The sequence below is a fragment of the Pogona vitticeps genome, chromosome 3, assembly GCF_051106095.1.
Source record: "Pogona vitticeps strain Pit_001003342236 chromosome 3, PviZW2.1, whole genome shotgun sequence".
Lineage (NCBI taxonomy): Eukaryota > Metazoa > Chordata > Lepidosauria > Squamata > Agamidae > Pogona > Pogona vitticeps.
Window position 1 is genome coordinate 178,800,276 of NC_135785.1, and position 19,799 is coordinate 178,820,074.

The following is a 19,799-nucleotide window of genomic DNA, read 5'->3' on the forward strand; positions in this document are numbered from 1 at the left end:
GGTGGACAGCCACTTTGCTTTCTTGCATTTCCTTTTCTTTGGGATGGTTTTCGTTGCTGCCTCCTGGACAATGTTACGAGCCTCTATCCAAAGTTCTTCAGGCACTCTGTCCACCAAATCTAGTTCCTTAAATCTGTTCTTTACTTCCACTGTGTATTCATAAGGGATTTGGTTTAGATTATACCTGAGTGGCCCAGTGGTTTTTCCTAATCTCTTCAGTCTAAGCTTGAATTTTGCTATGAGAAGCTGATGATCAGAACCGCAGTCAGCTCCAGGTCTTGTTTTTGCTGACTGTATAGAGCTTCTCCATCTTTGGCTGCAGAGAATATAATCAATCTGATTTCGATATTGCCCATCTGGTGATTTCCATGTATAGAGTCGCCTCTTGTGTTGTTGGAAAAGAGTGTTTGTGATGACCAGCTTATTCTCTTGACAGAACTCTATTAGCCTTTGTCCTGCTTCGTTCTGAACTCCAAGGCCAAACTTCCCTGTTGTTCCTTTTATCTCTTGGCTCCCTACTTTAGCATTCCAGTCCCCTAGAATGAGAAGAACATCTTTCTTTGGTGTCAGTTCTAGAAGGTGTTGTAAATCTTCATAGAATTGTTCAATTTCAGTCTCCTCAGCAATGCTGGTTGGTGCATAAACTTGGATTATTGTGATGTTGAATGGTCTGCCTTGGATTCGTATTGACATCATTCTATCATTTTTGAGATTGTATCCCATTACAGCTTTTCCCACTCTTTTGTTGACTATGAGGGCTACTCCATTCCTTCTACGGGATTCTTGCCCACAATAGTAGATATGATAATCATCTGAGCTGAATTCGCCCATTCCTGTCCATTTTAGTTCACTGATGCCCAGGATGTCGATGTTTATTCTTGCCATCTCCTGTTTGACCACCTCCAGCTTCCCAACGTTCATAGATCTTACATTCCAGGTTCCTATGCAGTATTTTTCTTTGCAGCATTGGATTTTCCTTTCACTTCCAGGCACGTCCACAGCTGAGCGTCCTTTCGGCTTTGGCCCAACCACTTCATTAGCTCTGGAGCTACTTGTACTTGTCCTCCACTCTTCCTCAGTAGCATGTTGGACGCCTTCCGACCTGAGGGGCCCATCTTCCAGCGTCATATCTTTTAGCCTTTTGTTTCTGATCATGGGGCATTCTTGGCAAAGATACTGGAGTGGCTTGCCATTTCCTACTCCAGGTGGATTGCGTTTAGTCGGAACTCTCCACTATGTCCTGTCCGTCTTGGGTGTCCCTGCACGGCATAGCCCATAGCTTCTCTGAGTTACTCAAGCCCCTTCGCCACGACAAGGCAGCAATCCATGAAGGAGCATTAACATAGTAACATCATTTTTGGAACATTCTGAGAAGGAAGCTTGATAACATTTACTCTAATAACCAGTCAGATAGTGGTATATTGATTGGTTTTGAACCAGACCTTGGAGATAGTAATGGCCAAAATCCTATTGCACAACTCACTGAGAGTTACAGTATGTCAGCTGCAGTTTGCCCCTGGTTAAAGTCTTTCTTTCTTTTGCTGGTGTGTGTGTGTGCATGCACATGGCTTTCTACATATAGAGTACTCAGAATATGTTCACCATTTCCTTCTTCTGGGGGTACCCTGGGACTTTGTAGCTTGTCCAAGACTACCCAAACAAGTTCTTCTCCTGACCACTGGCCAAGAGTAAAGCATCGAGCCAGCATTACCCGAAGGAATACTCCATAAAGAAAAAGTTCTTTTTTGTGAAACAATAATGGTAACCTTTGAATTGCAGAACTGGAAGGGACCCTATGGATCATTGAGTCCAACCCCTTTCAAGGAGGCACAGTGGGGAATTGAGCTCCCAACCTCTGGCTCCACAGTCAGAGACCTAAGCCACTGAAATATTCAGCAATGCAAGTTCTTGTAACATTGTTATTGCTTAGCTATAATAAGCAACGTTTGCCCATTATACCTAAAATAGGGAACATATGGGTATGATTTTACATGAGTGGTATGCAAGCAGCATCTGCTTCAACTTCATCTGAATTATTTATCTTGCAAATCACAACCATTACACTTGGAGCAAATTTGTAAACTGCCCAATGATATTTGCATCCAAATGTATCAAGGTATTACCACATATTATTTGTCCAAATAATGAGGGGGGGGGCAAATGAACAACATTTGCAAAAGCTAAAGGGAGTTGACCTTACCTGACCTCTAATGCACAGGCAGAAATCTCACTAGTTTCCTTCCCTCCCCATTGCTCTCTGAGTCATGTAATTCACTCAAATTGACTCAGTTTACTCAATGACAAAAATACTGTTGAAGGGAGAAGGAAAAACACACATTTGTAGCTTTGCTGCTCCAGTGGGTAGAGTACCTGACTGTTAGTTAGTTTATTACATTTGCCACCCATCCTGTCTGGAATACCAGCAGGCACAGTGAAAAATGAAAATAAAAGCTAGCAACAGAGAGTGGGGTTAGTGGTGTCTAAAAGCAAAGACAATATTCTTCAGGACACATTCATTCTTCCTTCTGAGAATCAAAGTGATACAAACACCAGTTTCTTGTTATTCTTTATAATAGCTGTCAATCACAGGGATGAGGAGTCCCCTTTCAAACCCCTTGACTGGGGTTTCCAGGAGAGGTTGAGCTCTTCATTTGCACTGGAGTTGTTTTGGAGCATTCTGATTCTTCTCTTACAGGATTACATTTATTTTCCCAGTAAGTGCTTTGACAGGGGCAAGGGGGCCTTTTTAAAGTTCTGCAGTATCAAAGCAATATTTCGTGCTTTGGTCAGCCAAGCCTCAAATTTAGTGCTGCTTTGGATTGGTTTGGGAATGAACAAATGCCCTCACTTTGCTTTGGAGTGTAATTGCTAAAACTTAAGCACGTCCTTTTTTCACATCCTTTTTGCATTGTGACTTTTTAAAAAATTAAAATACTCAAAGTAATGTGCTTGAATTGTGTCATTTTTTCTTTAAACATAAGAGTAAGATAATGAATTATTTTTGAAATAATTTTACAACATTCCAGGCACTGTTTAGAAGCAAAATAGTTGTGGCAAAGCACACACTCACTCACTCACACACACACACACACACACACACACACACACACACACACACACACACACGGTGCTTCCAGCAGAGCTGGGAAGCCCTGTAGTATGCAGAAGTAAAATTTGTTTTTTTTAAAAAATCCTCCAATGGTGTAATAAAATGTAAATGTGCAAATTGCATATCTTTATTCAGACCTAGCACACATCATAGATCAGTTAATTTCTTCTTGTTTTTCCTCTCTTATTGGAGGTTGGGTTTCCTCATGACTCTTTTGACTTTGAATGTGGAACCTCTAAACAATGGTGTTGTGTTGCATCCAAACCAGCTTCTAAGACTTCTTAGCAAACAAGACTTCTCTTTCCAACACAGTTTTCCGCATTTGTTTAATTCAGTAATTTTTATACCGTATTCTTAGGAAACATTGACCTCATTTATTGGTATAATTGCTTCATAGCTGGTTCTGTGAGATATAGATGGCAATAACTATGTGCAGAAGATCCTTGACCTACTTGGCCTGAATAAAGGGTACACAGATCAGGGATGAGCTGCCCTTTTGGAGCTACATTACCACAGCCATACATTAGTCCTAAAAGTTCCACAAGAGTTTGCTTTTCTTTTTTCTTTTCTTTTTGTTCTGTAGGCATACATCTTGCATTGCAATTCTGATTTTCATGTACAAGCAACTCCAGTATACTTAAGATGGCAGCCTGTTTGTATAGGCCCAGTTTTTCAGTGAGGTTTAGGACTTCCAACTCTTCAACAGTTTTGTTTCTGCTTTTCAATTTCTAGCTGCTTTAAAAGGCACTGTTTGCAATGTTTAATAGTTAATTACCTCACACTCATGTAAAAACCTAGACAGAGTTCAAAGATATATCGTTGTATCTCATTCAAAGGTCTTGTCGTATACTGCATGTTATGGTACAAAATGTCAGAAGGATTTAGATATGCTAGATGTGTTTGAAGAACTAACCTTAAAGTGATACCTTTGGGCAGGATTCATAAACTTTTTATCAAACTCATTTCATAATTGAATTGATAAAAGATCGGAAAAAATAATATTTTTGCCAAACTAGTATACTTAAGAACTAAACATTACAGGAAGAAGTGGAGAGAGACAGAGAGAGAGAGAGATCTCCTACAATGATTTTTCCTTCTAATGAAAAGCTAATGATAGCTGCTGAATGTTATCAATGTGCTCCATTGCCATTGTTCAGTACAAATGTTCTGATTGGAAGAAGAACAATGGAAATAATATGTCATTGTTCGGTATTGAAAATTATAGACATGTGGAACATATTAAGTCCTGCTTTCAAAGAATTATGTTTTGGATTCCAGTCTCGGTAATCTAGACAGCGGAATATTTTGCAAAAGCTATTTCATGTAGAGATACCATTTCACACAGAGCCACAAAACCCAAACTTTCTATCTAAGAAGAAGGAGATTCTTGTACCGTTTGCTTCAGTAGCCCCTGAGTGATGGCAGACATTGTGCAAGACTGACCAAAGATATTTTGTTGGCTAAGGCAAAAAAACAAAAAATCAAATGGGATCTATTCAACCTGCAGAAGCCAATTAGACCAGCAGTTGAATATTATGTTGGTACTGGTGCTGGTCCAACATCCACCAACACACACAAAAGGCAGCAGGCTATTGTAAAGTCGGTAGACTGGGTTCTGGAACACACAGGTCTCTCTTCTAGCACAGAGGTATGCCCAGCAGAGTGCATCACTCTGCCTTATGGCACAGGAGCACAGCCTTGCTACAGTGTGGCACAGCAAACCACCAAAGAGTAGTGGAATAGAAATATCTTTTCCTATGGAACAACTACCTCTAACCATGTCAACATGGCATGTTGCATCTGCCTATACCAATGGTAAGTATGTTATAAGAAAGAAAGAGTCATGTGGGGGAAGAGGCATCCATCTATAACTGTTAGCAGTTTTGGTGAAGAGTGGGGAAGAAAATTGGTATTTTCCTTCACTCCAGTTAAAAATACAAGAGGAATTGCATGTTAGTAAATTCTGAGGTGGCTGAATAGCTCAGTGAGATAGGTGTCTGGTTGTGGAGCAAAAGGTAGAGAGTTTGATTCCCTATTGTACCATAAGATACAATTGACTTAATGGCACTTCTTCTTCTTCTTCTTCTTCTTCTTCTTCTTCTTCTTCTTCTTCTTCTTCTTCTTCTTCTTCTTCTTCTTCTTCTTCTTCTTTTTCTTCTTCTTCTTCTTCTTCTTCTTCACCACCACCAGCAGCACCAGCAGCACCAGCAGCACCAGCAGCACCAGCAGCACCAGCACCAGCACCACCATCACCATCATCATCATCATCATCATCATCATCATCATCATCATCATCATCATCATCATTATTATTATTATTATTATTATTATTATTATTATTATTATTATTATTATTATTATTATTATTATTATTATTATTATTATTATTATAAAACTCAAGGCACAATAAAATTATAAAAACATTGACTGGTATTACCGTATATAACAGATACCAATTTTAACTGAAAATCTAAGTATCTGTTAAATATCAACACAGTGGGCACGCTGTTCCTAATGATTTCTGAGGTCTGCAACTGCTCATAGAACTGTGTGAAATTTCCTGATATTTTTCCAAAGCCCCAATGACTACAGGGACCACTGAACTGTGTTTCTTCCAGAGGACAGATGTTTCAATTGCCAGATCTCTATACCTTGTTAGTTTTTCCAATTCTTTATTTTCAACTCTGGCATCCCCTGGAATTGCAATGTCAATGATTTGGACATTTCTTCGTTCTATTGCTACTATGTCTGGTGTGTTATGTTCAAGGTGTCTGTCCATTTAGATCTGGAAATCCCACAAGATCTTGGCTTCCTCATTTTCTGACACCTTCTCTACCTGTTGTCCCCATAGGTTTTTGGAGGCTGGCAAGTTATATTTTTTTGCATAATGACCAGTTCACTAACTTTGCCACTCTATCATGTCTAATGTTGTAATCTGTGCAATCTTTGGACATTCGCAGATGAGGTGTGACACAGTTTCATCTTTTTCTTGGCAGAGTTTACATTTGCTGTTAACACTCCTTGGATCTTAGCTTTCATCATGTTCGTTTGGAGTGCTTGTTCTTGTGCAGCAAAAATCAATCTTTTAGTTTCTTTCTTTTTTAAAAACATTTTATTAGTTTATCACTCTATCTACATTGGTTTGTGCTTGTCAAACATCATGTTACATGGTTTGCTTACAATTATTTGTTTTTTACAATTATTTGTTTTTTTTCATCTCAGTGTCTTCCCAATTGTCCCTCCAAATTCCAGACATCTTTCAAACATTCAAACCATTCATATACATATTTTAGTATATAATATGACTACTAATATTACTTTCATAGTATATAATATTCTCAAGATTTCCTAATAACATTCTTAATAAAAATGGTTCCAGATCCATGCCCCGGCTTTCTATCTAGTTTAATTTACCTAAAACAAAAAACCTCATATTACATCTTTACCCTGGTTAGGGCTCCCTTCTTTCAATTTAATTCTCCTTTTTAATATAAAGGATATGCCCCTTTATAATTCCCAAAGTTAAATATACACATGTTTTTCAACCTTAAGGGACACCTTCTTATTTTCCATCTTTCTAAGTAATTCCCTCTCTTATTTCTCTTTTTTCACTCTGTGTTTCTGTCTCTCTAAGCATTCTGCCATCTTTCATGCCCTCTGAAACCGTTTGTGCATCTGATTTATCTCCCCTAGATCTTTATACACTTGGTCTATCTTCAATAGATCTTCCAGGCTTTTTTAAATTAACTTTGCTATTTTTTTCCCCTTGACTTCTCTTAATACTTTCCTCTGGTCCAATATTGACATTGTTTCTCTTAGGTTTTCCCCATTAATTTCCTCCAGCTCCTCTTTTGATTGGCATAGATCATCCGGCACACTCTCGTTTCCTTCTTTGTTATTCCCTATCGCTTGTTGACTATAATTCTTCAGATGTTCATTGAATAATTTCATCTCTTGGTATTGGGATCTCACTATTTCTAGTATTGTTTGAAGAGTAGATTTTGTTTCATCCCAAAATTGTCCTTGTTGTGCCATTCTGTTCCAGCTGCCCAAGAGCTTAGGCCAACTTGCAGTCCAGTTCGATGACTGTATCTGTGTCCTAATTGATCCCTGGCAAATTGATGCCAGCTAAACAGATATTCCAAATCTCCTGAATCAGTTCCAAGAGTCTGCTTTAGCTAAATAGGCCTGAACCAAAATTTAAACCCTCAAGGTGCCAAGGTACAGTGCAATGGTTATATCCGTGGCCTGATGGCCTAATTCCCACAGGTTTATGCCGGCTAATCAAACATAAGCACTTCCAGCTCCCAGGGCAATTTCAAAAGATCTACTTTGGCCAAATAGGCCTGGACTGAGGTTCAAAAGCCCCAAATATCACAATCCAGTTCAGTGTTTGTATCCATATCCTGGTGGCCTAGTTCCCGCAATTCTGCATGGCCAAAACTGTGATTCCAAGTCCCTGGAGGTGGTTCCAATAAGTTCACTTTGGCCCAATATAGTAATTTCCAAGGTAGAGCTTTAAAAGATCCATCCGATTCTTCTAATTCATTTTGAGTTCAATAAATTATTCCCCCGGGTATCTAATTACTGGTACTGCCCATGTGTTTTTTGGCTTTGATTATATTTCCCCCATTTAATTTTGATTTTAAGATTCTCCACAGTCTTTTGATATATTTCCTTTCTGTCAGTTCTTTAACTTTTATGTGCATGATGTTCTCTGCTTCTAGTATTCCAAGGTATTTATAATTTTCATCACTTGAGAGTGATTTTATAATATTGCCATTTTTTTAACTCTATTCCATCTAGTTTGGATTCATGGTGTATAGGCAGAGCTGCACATTTGTCAATTCCAAATTTCATTTGGATATCTTCACTAAATATTTGCACTGTGTTTAGCAGTGATTTTATCTCAGTGGAACTTTTTGTATATAGTTTCAGGTCATTCATCTATAAAACAAATGATTGATTTTTCCTGCTTGTTCTGAAATATGGTAACCCAATCCAGTTTTATTTAAGATTATTAACATGAGAATTAGTGAGATGTTAAACAGCAGTGGTGACAATGAATCCTCCTGAAATATTCTTCTTTTAATGCTAACGTCCCCAGTTTCTTTACCATGGGCCATTAAGACAGTTTTCCATTTCTCCATGTTTTTCTTGAGGAATTTCTGAATGTTTTTCCTAATCTCAAAAAATTTTAGGCAGGTATTAATCCAGCTGTGTGGAAATGAGTTAAATGGCTTTTTGTAGTCTATTCAGACCCTTTATTTCTATGCAGGCAGCTGCAGAGTTTTTCAATGCAATAGATTGAGTTCCCTATGCTATCTAGATGGACTTGAAGTGTGGCATTAGAAATACGATCTAACAGTTGTCTAAATCAGCCATCCTCAATGGTTCTCCTGGGGTGTCCCGACATTCCAAGGGGATCACAGAGTGGAAATAATTCCTCACATACCATTTTACTAGGTTCATTATGTATAATTTACAATCTTGATTTGGTTTTAATTTCTTTCATATTGTGCTTATGCCCCTGACTAAATAAAAATAAAAATAAAATAATAATTTAAAAGGTTGAGAATGGCTGGTCTGAATTACAACTATTGACTGACATGGGGTGAAAGAAGGAAAAAAAAAAACAAAGCAAACTAGTGAGAGCTTTGATACTGCTGAGTTTCACTATCTATCCCAGGTCAGAACCCTCTATTTCTCCCCATTTTAATTGTCCCCCCACTATTTGGACAAATACAAATGTGTACAAGTAGTCTGAAATGTTCAGATAGATGTCAAAGAGAATAGGCTACAAAATGGCTTGAAGCAAATTGCTTATGATTTGTAAGATAAATAATTTGGACCAAATCAAAACACACTGCTTGTTTTCCCCAAATTCAGAAAGTGTAATTTAAAATTATTAACAAAAAATTACTTTATCCTATGAAATCCTCAATAAACCAAACTGCAGATATATAGTGCATTGTCCATTGATGAGTAACCTTTCATATAATGCATGGTCTTCAGGAATTGCAATCAGCAAAAATCATCTAATGATCATTAATATAGTGTTTTGCTCTGAGCATCTTTGTGTTGGAAGCATGTGATTTATGAAGCATGTTTTATAAGGCAGGTAAATTACACCAATTCATTTAGCAAGCTAATTTAGCTGTGTAATTTTAAACAAATATTGGCAATGACACTTAGGCATCAGTACAGTAAAATGCCATTATTTTTCCAAGCAGTAAGTTTTGCCTCCATTAGAGAGTAGGATCATGGCTACTGGTCCCTTCACCTCCAGGCAAATGGAAGGGGAAAATATGGAGGCAGTGACAGATTTTACCTTCTTGTGCTCCATGATCACTGCAGTTGGTGACAGCAGCCATGAAATTAAAAGGGAGGAAAGCTTCTTGGGAGGAAAGCAATGACAAACCTAGACAGCATCTTAAAAAGCAGAGACATCACCTCGCCGACAAACGTCTGCATAGTCAAAGCTATGGTTTTTTCCAGTAGCGATGTATGGAAGTGAGAGCTGGACCATAAAGAAAGCTGACCTCCAAAGAATTGATGATTTTGAATTGTGGTGCTTGATGAGACTCTTGATAGTCCCCTGGACTACGAGGAGAACAAATCTATCCATACTGAAGGAAATCAACCCTGAGTGCTCACTGGAAGGACAGATCCTGAAGCTGAGGCTCCAATACTTTGGCCATCTCTTGAGAAGAGAGATGGGTCTTTTCCAGAGAAGACTCCCTGGAAAAGACCCTGATGTTGGGAAATTGTGAAGGCAAGAGGAGGAGACAACAGAGGACGAGATAGTTGGACAGTGTCATCAAAGCAACCAATATGAATTTGACCAAACTCTGGGAGGCAGTGGAAGACAGAAGGGCCTGGTGTGCTCTGGTCCATGGGGTCACGAAGAGTTGGACATGACTTAATGACTAAACAACAAGGGAGTAGGACTTGTAATTGTGTTACTCTCTTCCAAGTAGGGGATTGGATGAAGATAGCCCTGAATACTAACAGCCTTATTTTATGTATTGGAATTTTCTTCCAAGTAAATGTTGTTGATAGGATTCTGGCTTGAGAAAGCAGGCAACTAGACGGGACTAGACAACTCATCAAGACTCTTTAAATTTAAAGCTGCTAGATGGTAACTTGAAAAAGCAGCTTCTATCTTGAAAAGTTAGGTTCCAAAGTAATTGTTAAGGTGCTTTATCTTTCACTAACACTACAGAATAAAGAGCAAAATAATCCTGGGAACTACACTATAATATGCATAGCACTTGATCCCACTGAGAATGGAACAATTCAGATTTTAGTGTACACATGAGGTGCCAGTGGAATCAGTTTTTCTGCCCCTCTACCAGAGGTCCATTTGTTTGGGGTAGACGTGAAATCAATTTATTGGAATCGAATGTGCATATGTGAATCCTTTTTTAAAAATTCCTGTGATTTGATACAGCCCTATGCCAGCAGTGTTTTTTAAATAATAAAAACACTGTGCTTGTCAAAAAAAGCAGCACCCACCCAATTGCTCACCCCCTCCCTGGTTGATTGCCCCTTTGCCTACCCGATTACTCCTTTCCCTAGTTGTGCTCAGTCTTCTCTGCCTCCTGGATCACTCATCCCTTCAGTTGCCTCTTTGACTGCCCAGTCACACCCTTGCTCATTTGCCCACCGACCCGATCACTCTTCTGCCCCATGATTGCTCACCACCCTGCCCAATCTCTCCTTCGCCCATTCAGTTGCCCCCTCACTCACCTGCAGGCCCAACTGTTTACCCCCTCGCTTGACCCACCCACCCCTCAGTCCCCTCTCACCCGCCCCTAATTTCCTTTTGCACCCCTTTCCTTCTCTTCCTCCTCCCCTCCCTTTCTGCTCTCTCTGTCTCCCCCCAGTCCTGCTGAGTGGACCCACCCAATCAAGATGGTGGAGATGGGGACAAAAGCAGCAGCAGCAGTGGCAGTGGGAATCTGAGGCAGTGGCAGTGGCAATGAGGACACACACACACAAAAGATTTGGATTCCCATAAGAAAGCAGCCCCTCTGCTGGTTTATTCTGGATGTGCGAACAGGCCCAAAGGTAGCTTTTTAGTCGCATTTATGTCACAGAGTGCAGAATTAGACACCACAGTATCTAATCTGTCAATTTTTCCAATAAACATTCATGTATAGTGTTACATAATAGTTTCTTAAAATGTAAGCTTACATAGTACTGGCAACGTTGTCGTTGTTTAGTCGTGTCCTACTCTTTGTGACCCCATGGAGCAGAGCACACCAGGCCCTCCTATCTTCCACTGCCTCCCGGAGTTGTGTAGTCCTGACGAAAAGTGCATACATTTTTTGTTTGTTTGTTTGTTTGCATATTGCCTTACCAGTACTGAGAAACAAAGTACTGGTAAAGCAATATGCAAAAAAAAACCAAACAAAAAATTAATGCACTTTTCTTCAGGAGATGTGGCTGGAGGGCATGTGTTAGTTTAGTGCTCAGGATTGTGTTACAGACTGGCCGTTGTTAAGAAATATATAGGTTCCCAAATATGATAAGGCAGTGAGATTAGATGATTTTATTTATTTATTTACAAGAGTTTTTAGCCGCACCATTACCAGTGCCAGATTTCTTCATCTCTCTCTCTCTCTCTCTCTCTCTCTCTCTCTCTCTCTCTTTCATAGCACATGGCCGAGCTGATCTTCTTGAGTGAACAAATGGATTTATTTACTTCCTCCTTGTCCTGAATGTCCTTTCAGCATGGCTCATGTCTTCATGTACATTTACTTGGGCTCAGCCTTGTCACTGGAGGGAGTGTTTGTGCAACAAAGTCTGCGATATCAGTAGGAATTCATCTTTTGGTTTACTTGAATAGTCCTTCTGTAATGATTTCAAACAGGTTGCAATGCCATCTTGCAGAGCGGTACCAAGCAACAACAACCAAAAAAAACCAAACAAACAAAAAAAATCAGAGCATGGGAACAAGCTCCTGTCTGGATTTTGTAAGATTCAGACTCAGCAGATGGAGAAGGGAAGCACATGTTGGCATGATCCAGTCTTTCGTTTGAATTGTAGGAGGAGTAAAAAATAAGAGCTGCTGCTCTCCCAACACATTGCCGGGTTTAAAACCACGACAAAATGTCAGTGTTTTACAGGAGAGCTCCCATCCTTTTACCAGAGATGGCACTTGGACAGTAGATAAGCATTTGCCTGTTGCTTTGGCTTCAGTCAATCAAATATGGCTCTCACTGCTGCAACTGCCGTCATTTAGTAGTTCTTACTTTGGGCTGCTGACTTCCAAATGACAGAATTAATGGTACATTTATATTCAGATCTAATAACCTAAACTGAGAATCGTTATAATTTGTTCCAGCAGCATACACAGGTCCTCATGCTCTGCATTCTAAAATATTCCTTTATAATCACTTTGTCTTGCTCCTAGCACATTCCAATATATAATGCAACCTAAATTTGGCCAGTGGCATAAAAGGTTCATTAAGTGGTTTGATTGTGGCCACCTTGTTATATTCTTATATACTGATCTTACCTTAGATGACCAAAGACAAGCACACTCACTGTTTGTTCTGTTGTGGGGGGAGGGAATATATGTGCATAATTTACTAAGAAATGAGAAAGAATGAACCAGCAGTGCTTCTATCATGCAAATGTTCTCTTCAGATCTTCGCTTATAATGCCTACAGGATGTTATACACCTGTTCTTAAAGTTAATTGCTTTAACTTGACTAAAACCTTTGTTCCCATAATTTTCAAAGCTGGTTATTAGGGATGTGCTTTGGGTTCAGAAATTATTCAGAATTTTAAGAAAAGCAGGGGCATTTGTCAGTTTGTGTGCTCAACTGAAAGAAAGTAGCACTGAATATTGTTTCAGTGTTTCAGTTTTTTAAAAAAATTGCTGTGTGTGTGTGTGTGTTAAGAACCACTTGGCACCACTGAGTCTCACTCAAACAATGAAGGTAATACATTAACAGAATAAGGAGGACCAAAGCAAAAGGAGAATGACAGCTCAAGCAGCAATGAAAATCTCCAGCTTTCCTGGGAACCCCTGGGAGGAACTCAGATCAACCAGATTACAGTGGGGTCTTGACTTGAGAACTTAATCCGTATTGGAAGGCGGTTCTCAAGTCAAAAAGTTCTCAGGTCAAATCTGCATTTCCCATAGGAATGCATTGAAAACCATTTGATCCGTATCTGCTCTTTTCCGTCCATAGAAACTAATGGGAAGCTGCTATTCTGCCTTCGACCACTAGAGGGGGATATTTTGTTTCTTTTTTTCTTAGGTCAAGAAAGGTTCAGGGAAGGCAGGGAAAATACAGTCCAGGCAGTACCAGGCAGTCTGAAGACTGTCTCCCAATCCACTCTCTAAACGCTGGGAGGAGTGAGGAAGCAGACAGGCACCCTTTTCACTGGCCAACAGTTAACTGAAAGTTCAAATTTTGCACTTTCCCTGCCTCCCACGTGGGTTTTTTCAGTTCTTAACTCAAATCTAAGTATGTAAGTCAAGTCAATATTTTCCTATGAGAGTGGTTCTTAAGTCAAAATGTTCTTAACTCGAGCCGTTCTTAAGTCAAGACCCCACTGTACTTCTGTTATTCTATGATCTGTGGTGATTTCATGCCTTGGCAGGGTGAGGAAAGAGTATCAATCTGTATATACAGGTATATATTTGTCTCAGATATATTTGAATTGTCTCATATATATTTGAATGGCAGCTGCTGGCTTTAACTTCTGCAGCACATTAGCTTTTTCTTTTTTCACTGAATGTGACTGTGTTTCAGACTGTTTGGATGGCAAACATGACATACAAAGCAGCCATCAAGTATTGCAACTGAAAGTGTTGTAACGCTACTAACCAGGGCATTCCCTTCCTTTTCAACAAATGTGTTTGTTGAGTAAAGCTGAATGTTTTTACATGGTTTACAGTTGGTTAGGAAGAAGGGCTGAATGCTGGAGTTTCACTTTCCATCACTTAATTGGAATGACCTAAGATTACTGAAGGGGCAGGTTCTCTTCTCAATCATCCTGGAGTGCAAGACATGTAATAATGGGCTTGAGTTACAGGAAGATAGATTTTGGTCGAATGTCAAGAAAATATTCCTAACTGTTAGAGCAGTACAATAACAGAATCAATTACTTTGGAAAGTGGTGAGTGCTCCAACACTAGAAGCATTCAAGAGAAAATTAGACAGTCACCTGTCAGATATACTTTGATTTGGATTCCTGCATTGAGAAGGGGACTGGATTTCATGGCCTTATAATTTCTTTTCAACTCCATTATCCTATGATTCTATGATTCCCCATTGTTCAATATTTGGACCCATACAAATACATACAAATACTTTCAAATGTTCTGATACAAATTGAAGCAGACAGGCTACCAATCTGCTTGGAGCAATCAGTTGCTATTTGTGAGGCAAACAGTTTGGACCAAACTGAAGCAGATGGCATGCACACACTCCTGCTGTTTGTCTATCGGTTGCCTAGACATGTACCTTTCCTGTTAATTTCTTCAGTTGGATGAAAATTGTGGAATCTTCCCTTCCACCCCATTTTTTTAGTCTAGAAGAAAAAAAAACGGGATTCTTGTTTTCTTCATTTCTGTTCTTGTGGAAACACCATGGGATACTGTTGAAGGTTAGAGAGAAGAATTGGTACATCATACTTGTGAACCAGGAGAAATAGCGTAAATCCTGCTGCACAGCTCTATGCAGCACACATGACATAAGTGGAAACAGTAGGTAGTTGCTGAATATTTTTATTTCAGGGTACCTACAATCAACCCTGAGTACTCACTGGAAGGACAGATCCTGAAGCTGAGGCTCCAATACTTTGGCCATCTCATGAGAAGAGAAGACTCCCTGCAAAAGACCTTGAAGTTAGGAAAGTGTGACGGCAAGAGGAGAAGGGGACGACAGAGGATGAGATGGCTGGACAGTGTCTGCGAAGCAACCAACATGAAATTGACACAACTATGGGAGGCAGTGGAGGATAGGAGGGCCTGGCGTGCTCTGGTTCATGGGGTCATGAAGAGTCGGACACGACTAAACGACTAAATGAACAAACATACAATAAGTAAAACCCCTGTGTACCGTGGAACTGGAAAAAAGGAAGTCTTTAACCATTGGGAATCTGTTGGTAACAATGATGTCCTTCTGTTGCCCAAGCAGAACATGCCCAGCAAGATTTCAGCCAGTTAGTGATAAGGCAGCATCCTCAGCCTGATATAATCATGAAAGAAAGAGCTACAGTGAAAATTAATAACCATGCATCCCTTCCTTCACGGTGTCTGTATGAAGTAACTGGAGAGAAGCAAGAATTGAGGTTGTGACACAGAATTCTGTTGTGGCACAATGTAACTTAATCTCAGTAATCTTAGCTCATTTTTGCATTAGCCCCTTTCACACCTTCAGTCACATTTAGAATGCACCTGTACTGCACAGTCATAGCAGTATGATATGACTTTAACCACCATAGCTTAATCCTACAGAATCCTGGATTTGCAGTTCTCTGCTAGAGAACTCTACTAAACTCCCCTGAATTATAGCAAAGGAGTATTATGGCAGAAAATTCAAAGTACCTCACCAGAGTTCCCAGTATTCTATACAGGATGGATCCATGGCAGATAAAATTGTACCAAACAGCTGCAACCTCTCAGCATAGAATAAAGTCTAACAAACCCGATGGCATTGATCCCATTGTCTTATCACTCAGCTCCAGATGTAAAAGAGACATCTAGATCTATGCACAGAGACACCTTTTACCTCCCTTGAAGTGTCCAGACAGAGGCAAAATGAGAAGTGTGATACTGCTTTCTCTGTGCATGTCTTGGAAGGTACGACAAAGGCTCTTGACATGTATACATGTACTGTTGAGTTTGCATGCCTCTATAGCCAAAACTGTCATGAAGGAAGTATGAAGATCCTGGAGTTAGCTCCTTCAAGAAGTACCAGAATCATTGTTAATAAACCTTCTTATGTAACAATTGTTTTCAATTAATCTTCAACTGTTCAGGAGAAAATGATATTTATGAGAATCTTATTTATTATAGTTTAGCCAGCAAGACAAATAACATAACTAGGACAAGAGAACAGATCAATACAAGGTAGAAGATTGAAGTCTATATGATCCAATAATGATAATAATAATAATAAAGAGAAAAACTAACATAACTTCTGAGACAGATTCAAGGGAAATTATTTTGAAAGAATAAATTACAGGTGAGCGAATCTGATCTGTCTGGGGTGAGCGAGGGTTTGTGCAGGAGACAAAACCATGGAAAATGGTGTGTGCTTTTTTAACTCTACTTATATAGTCACTTTATAAATAAGCATGCAATTCCGTTATAACTTGTGTTGCCACTTCTTTGTGCTATGCTGCTATTCTGTAGAATATTAACCATTACAGGTTGTGCATACATTACTATTACAAGTTGTGCATACATTATCATTTTGCCCACATTTTTTTTTAAAAAAAATGCTGCTCTAGAATGAAGGAGTTTGTCAGATTTGAGAAGCCAGAAAGAGTTGGGCTCCATTAATGCTTCAATGGAAGAGGGCCTCACAGTACCACAATTTCCAGGCAAGGCAAGTATCTGGTCTGGTAGGCCACCGCTATTCAAGAGCTGATGATATTAGGTAAATGGACCAACAATATGACTCAGCGTGAGGCAGCTTCCTATGGAGTTTAAAAACAAAAACATGTATCTTTATATATGAATCAATAATCAGGATTAGTTAGCACTAATGATACCATTGTTTGCTCAGTTATGAAGAAGATTAAGTACCTCAACTGTGAGAAACAGACACCACAAATTATAATGCTGATAGTGATGGACAAGGAATTTCTTTCTTTCGGAATACCCTGCAACACAGCCACTGCCTGCCGATCCATTTCCGGGCTGAATTCAATGTGTGGGCAATAACCTATAAAGCTTTAATGAAGATGTCTCATTCCTATGGTCACCATAAGTCGGAGGCAACTTGACCTAATGTAACAAAACCCAAAATAATCCTGCACCTCTTTAGCCATTATTATGCCTTGTCACTTTGCAGCAGAAACCCAAATTTTAAAAGCCAAGGATTGACTGTTTAATTCTTTTGATGTTTTCTGGATTTTAATGATGATGAATTGTTTCTTGTGTGTGCTTTCGAGGACCAGGTGCCTCATACTAGATCATCCTAGACTCTAGAGACTAGTTGCACTGGTACGTATAGCTGTTATTTGTAGGAAGACTTGCATTTAACTTTGAATGCTGAAGATGATAAAAGTGATAACAATAAATACAAGCTTCCTATAGTTTGTGTTGTGGGGAAAAAAGAATCAGAAAAATACTATGTTATTTTCACACCTCTATAGAGGGATTCTGATACAGATTCCAATGAAGTGTTATGATAAATTGAAGATAAGTAGATAGATTCCACATTCCTTATGTACATATACTCATTCATGAGCTGGAGAAAACCTACCTGCACAGATCAATATAATCTTCTCAGATAATTCTGTCAGTTATGTTCTATATCATTTTGAAAATCTTGTATGGATTAAAGTGGAGATTTCCATATGTTTTTATCATGTCCTGAAATAATAGCTTTGCATTTTAAGCAGTCAGCACAATGTTAACAATATCCCTAGTTTAATATCATACCGTTTTCTAAAGGAAGGCATATTTTTGGTGCAGAGCACACCGTTCCCGAGTTAACTAATAAAGAAGCATGCAATTTGGTGACATTTCTATAGTAACCACAGGTATTAGTTTCTGGAATTCCGAAGTAAATCTGGTTTGCCGGAAATTCCAACAGTGAGTCCATAGCTGGATGGTACCCTGGAAGAGTTCACCACTGAACTACTGCCATTCCCCAGTGTTTAATTGTTGGCAATTAGCTAGAACACCAGTTTCATTCAATTCTTTCTTTCACCCTGATCGGCTCCCGGCAATGCAGCACTTGTAAAGTGAAGACAAAAGATCACATTTTCTTTGCCAGACAGACAAAGGACCTTTGCAGTTCATTTTATGCCAAGGATATTGCAATATACTCCTTGCCATGATGGGCAATCCTCTGTATAGGTATTCATGTTCCTGGACTGCTTCTACGAGGCACTTTCCTCATCACCATGCTGCTGCTATGCATTAAAGTCACCTCTTATTAAAATGTAAAGTATGGTGTTACTTGGTGTCAGGAGGATATCTGTGGAACACAGCTGTAAGATTGACGTGTTGAGCGCACTGATACGTTTCAACTTGGCAGCCTTCCTAGCAGAGCATTGTTTTGGCCAGCTTGTCCTCCTAATTGGAAAGTGAAAATATGGCACATGAATTCTGAATTTCCACACAGTCACAGCCCCTCTAAATCACTCTGGTTTGGAATACAAAGTGGACTTGAGGTGAATATTAATTCCGTTTCTATTAACTTGAGCGCTCTTATTGTTCCAGCCGAACAGACGTGAAAAAGCCCCAGTTATACAATGGCGAATCAATGGATATGTAATCAGGCTTTTCTTCACAAGTTTGGACTAAAACGACCTTCAACTTATCATACGACCAACCACTTTTATGGTTATTCTGTTCATGTGAACAAGTTATATGGCTACACAGGAAGCATGTTGGGAAGCCATGTGTTTGTAATGTGACTAATATTTGCACCATGTATTTGCTATCCTTTCAGATGTATGCCTCTGGAGCTTACTTTTCATTAAGAATTTATGGAACAGGAGTCTTGTCATCTCCGCCTCAGAATATGTGACAAGAATTACCAAAGTGCAATAAGCAATTTTCCATAAAAACCCATTATTCAACTGGATTTTATTTCCATTTTCAAAATCTGGTACATAGAGACAGCTTGTCAAACTTTTTAAAATAATTATTGCAATCTGCATCTTTTCCTGCTGCTATTTGGCTCATGGTTTGTGGAGCATTCTCTAAATTCACTTCAGATTTTCTTTTACATGAAATTTGGCAGCAACTGTGCTCTCTTATTAAATGGCTGTTTGCAACTTATGACTATAGATCACTTGATTCCTCTTCAGGGGTAACTAAGAGCCAGTGTGATATCAGAAAGCCTATTGCAGATCCAAGCATCTTGAAACAGTTGGCAGAGGTCCCAGTAAGATGTTTCCAGAAGCTGAAGAACAAAACTAACGGATTTGCACATAAATATCTAGTTTGATACATCCCAATAGAGGAAGATTCATAAAATATCACTCTGTTAAAAAGTGCACACAGCAAAAGTTCAAATTTCATTGTCCCAACAAAGACTGTAAAATTCAGCTGACTTATCATTCTCTTCTATAAGCACTAAGCTTTAAATTCATTAAAAACTTGGAGACTCTTTTTGATGCCACATATTTTGTACTGCTGATCTCTCTTTGTTATATTAGAGCATGAATTAATAGTAAGGATGTGCATTTGGATCCAGAAATATTTTGAATTCACTGAATAATGCCATATTTGGTTAGTTCAGAATATATTAACGGTAAAGGTTCCCTTGACATTTTAGTCAGTCGTGTTCGTCTCTAGGAGGTGGTGCTCATCCCTGTTTCCAAGCCGTAGAGCCAGAGTTTGTCCGAAGACAGTTTCCATTGTCACGTGGCCAGTGCGGCTATATGTGGAACACTATTTACCTTCCCACCAAGGTGGTACCTATTTATCTACTTGCATTTACATGCTTTCGAACTGCTGGGTTGGCAAGGAGCTGGG

The 19,799-nt window shown here is 39.2% G+C and overlaps 1 long non-coding RNA gene across 2 annotated transcripts in view; it reads right to left on the reverse strand.

The window, feature by feature from the left end:
* Window positions 1–1,528: 1,528 nt before the first annotated feature.
* LOC140705435 (uncharacterized) overlaps window positions 1,529–19,799 on the reverse strand; it is a 186,299-nt gene continuing 168,028 nt past the window's right edge. For both annotated transcript variants that reach the window (XR_013543525.1, XR_013543524.1), the window contains 2 exons: window positions 17,751–17,927; window positions 1,529–16,780 (listed from right to left, as the gene is read on the reverse strand). This is a non-coding gene — a long non-coding RNA (uncharacterized LOC140705435). The remainder of the gene's footprint in view (window positions 16,781–17,750; window positions 17,928–19,799) is intronic.